The sequence below is a fragment of the Juglans regia genome, chromosome 4, assembly GCF_001411555.2.
Source record: "Juglans regia cultivar Chandler chromosome 4, Walnut 2.0, whole genome shotgun sequence".
NCBI classification, from domain to species: domain Eukaryota; kingdom Viridiplantae; phylum Streptophyta; class Magnoliopsida; order Fagales; family Juglandaceae; genus Juglans; species Juglans regia.
The window spans coordinates 17446077-17450037 of NC_049904.1; positions in this window are offsets into that span (position 1 = coordinate 17446077).

Here is a 3961-nt window from a genome sequence, read left to right on the forward strand (position 1 = left end):
TCCGGCTGGCGACCACCCCACTCCAATTTCATCTCCTCTCTTGCCAGCATTTGTCCCCATGCGCCACTCTATGCCGCAGCCTTCTTTGGGTTCCTGCGCCGCCGTCGCACCACCACCAGCCACCATCTTTTCACCACATCACCCTTGACCTCCCAGCAATCTAAACCACCCATCCCCAACTCCGATCTGCCACCAGTGAAGCTCCACCATCTACTTTTTCGATTTGAGCATTTTGGCCTCCAAACACCTCCCATGCCGCCACCCATGGCCAACTATCGCCGCCGTTAGTTTCACCAACACCTCTAAGCCATTCCCTAGTAGTCTCAAGTTTTCGTTTGTCCCTGTTCAAAATCTAGCATTTTGAGACCCACGGCCATAGTGTATTTTGCACTGTTACATTGTTGTACCTCAAATTTTAACACCTCTGTGATCCTTCAAAAATTATACTATAGCGTTGTACTTATTTTTCCAAAGAACTTTTGAGATTTAAATATATTTTTGCACTAACTCATATTTATTGTGAACAGATTGGTTGTGCCAGATGGAGTCCGAGGAGTAAGGGCGTCGGTTGGATTGGATGATGAAGTTGTTTATGTGATTTGTTTATGCTATGAGATTTGTTGGCTGTTTCGGGTTTAAATATTGGTGTTTTGAGTTTTGACGTTGGTTATGGTGGATATTGATGATTTTAGAAAGTGATGATATATTTTGGAATTATGAGGGTTTTAAGTTTTGAGGAATTAAAATAGGTTATTTTAGAAGTTTAGGCTTAAATATCAAAATACGTGATTGGTTGGAAACTTATAGAAATTACATGATTATTTTTATAGGTGACGAGTTATAGTAGACTCAATATTTTTTAGGAAAATTCTGAAAAACTAAGAAGTCCAGGTAAGCAGGGTTTCTATGCTAGATTTTGCATAAAATAAAATAAAATGTACTGAGGTCAATTTTGAAAATGTGCATGTTTTGTTATGAAAGGAAATTTTGAAAAGACCTCAGTTATTTGTTTTGCATGACTCATGAAATGCCGTATAAGAATAAAGTACTTTATATCATGACTGGTGTAGACATGAGCAAGTTTTGGCATTCTGTTTCTAAACTATGCAAGAGAGAGCGAACATGAAAAATTGTGCATAAATTATATTTTATGATCTGATTCTGTTCTGTTCTGAAAATGTTCTGTACTCTGATGTGATATGATGTGATTTTTGAAATCTTTGGCATGACATTCTGTTTTCGTTTCGTTCTGACCTTCCATGGGTGTAAAACTGTGGCCACTGTTTGGTTGATACCAACTTTTCTGTTTCTGGTACCCCCACTTTGGAAACAAAGTGGTTTTTTGCGTGGTCTTTCCTATGTGCACACTCGGGGCTCCGAGAATGATGAGGGGAAGATTCACATTTATTTCTGCTTAGTTGGCCATCGGGGTTTGCACAACCCTAGCACGGGGGTTAAACATGGAATTCTGTTCTGATATGATGTTTCAGTTATGTTGTGCCAAGGAAATTTTGAATAAGAATATTTTTGAACTTTTGCTCTGATATTTTTGATAACATGTTCTGACTCTGAATTCTGAAAATAAAGAATGTTTTGTTCTGCATTCTGAAATTTGTAAATGCTCATGTTTGCATACTAGTACATGTTCTCTGCTTAGTGAGTTGTTGATAACTCACCCCTTTATCTTCACAATATTTTCAGATGATTTTGAATTTTTCAGCTGAGGATCAAGACTATGAAGCGTTGGATGAGATGACTTACGAATAGTGGATTAAGAATAGAAAGTTTTCGATGAGTATTTGTGATTTTTGTTAATTATATTGTTGAAATGTGAGTTTAAGTGACATGTAGAGAAGTTAATATATTTTTGTTTTGGGTTATTGTATTGAGGATTTGATATATGAGTTTGTGTAGTTAATTAGATTTGAAGTGTTTACGTTTGATTTAAAACTTTTGGAAGTATATTAGCAGTGTTGGAGTTGATTATCAGGTCACATGAGTTAACTCTTCGGACCCTTGGAGTCGGGGCGTTACAATTGGTATCAGAGCTAAGGTTTGAGATTCTGCAGACTATAAACATTTGAGTTTTGGATATACGTGGGTTTAGGAAGAAACTTCATATTTGAGGTGTAGATTTGTAAAGAATAAGAGCTAATTATGTGGATATTTAAGCTTTTAAATTTTGCAGACTTTATGATTGAGTTTTGAGATTTTGAGGTTTAGGGATTTTAGATTTGACAAGCTTGCTTTGTGGACTATAAGAGATAATCTTTATAAGATTTATAGTTTAGATTTTTGTGGTATATATTCTAAGGATGTACGAAAGTTTAGAGCGATGTCGGGTTTACAATTATAGATGGTAGTAAGGACTATATGAGTTGGTTAAAGATATGGCTAAGAATGGGTAAAACCATATGTCCAGTAGGTGCAGTACCAAAAAAGTTTAAACATTTAATTTGAAATTATTTTTTTAAAATTGAATTTATTTTATTTCATTTGATTTCATTTTATTTGAATTGAAATTATGTTATTTTATTTTATATTATTTTATTTTGTTCATTTTGACAAAAGTTGAAAAGTGGGTTAATGGTTAAGTTATGGCATGAAGATGGTACGACTGAGAATGCCATTGTTAGGTATAAATATTTAGTGTAGTAGGCTTGAACTTTTATCGACTTGATTTGCTTTTATAATATCGAGGTTTGAAAGGAATGACATGGTCTGGGTGATCTCTTTAGGGAGTAGTATAATTGAGGTATTAGATTTCGTGGAGATATGACATGAGGCTTTAGAATAGGAGGTTGTAAGTTCAACAAACTTTAAGGATAGATTTACGAGAATTTCACTAAAGGTTTAAGGTTTTGCAGACTTGAGGAAATAATTTGTTATCATTTAATAGATTTTGAAAGCTTCGGGAGTTGATTGTTTATTTATTGGATATAAGTTCATCGATCTTATAGATTCCGGAAAATGATTCTTATAATTTAAGGTTTTAGAATTGCAGATTTGAAGGACTGATTTGTAATAAGATTTAAGTTTTTAATACCTCAGGCTTGGTGTGCTAGCTTGATTTATTTTGGAGACTGATTAGTTTGTGACCATTAAAATGGTGTTGATCAAAGTTGAGTTATTGATATAGGAATTTTCAAGGAGATTATTTCTTTGAAGATTGAAGGTATTGATCTAGTTTGGATAATGATAGTTATTAGCTTGGGGTCATAGTGGCAGGTTTTGGGATTTGGTCCATATCAAATTAAAGGATAATAATTGGTGCAGATTCAGGAAAGAATTCTTGGTGATTTTCAGGAAAGTGTGTAATAATTCATGGTTTTGAGAGATCAAGAATTTTCTACCAAAATGTGGTAAGAGTTTTCTGGTTAGTAGGTGTTGGGCTACCTTGTACTTGATGGTGTTATGTTGTGATATAATTAAGGACTCAAACCTATTGTTCATCTTAAGGAATTAGTGGTCATTTGAAATTTTGAGATGATACTTGTAATTAGAGATTAAACTTTTGGTGGTGCGGATTTAGGATATGATTCTTGTTGATTTTGAGGGAATAGGTCTGGATGATGGAAATGTTTATTGATGTTTAACTTTAGAAGTGGCTAACAGGTTACCAACTTGTAGAATACAAGGAAGGTTTGGAAGTTATAGCATAGGAGTCGATTGAGGTTGGCACAGGTTATTGTATGGAGCTATTAATCATTGGAAATTGTATTAAGGTTCTTGTGAAAAATGAGATTTTGGATAACATAGCCACCCTAGGAATACTTGGCGTGATTTGTCACTAGGGGACTAGTGCAAGTATGATGGAATCGCCTATAGGAGTAGACTCGAGAGAGCATTACTCATGCTTGTTTGGAAGTTGTTGATGGTATGTTTGCCTCAAACGTGTTCTGGGTTGTATCTTGTAACTACCTTAGCGTTGATGTTTGACCTTGCAAATTTCGAGAACGAA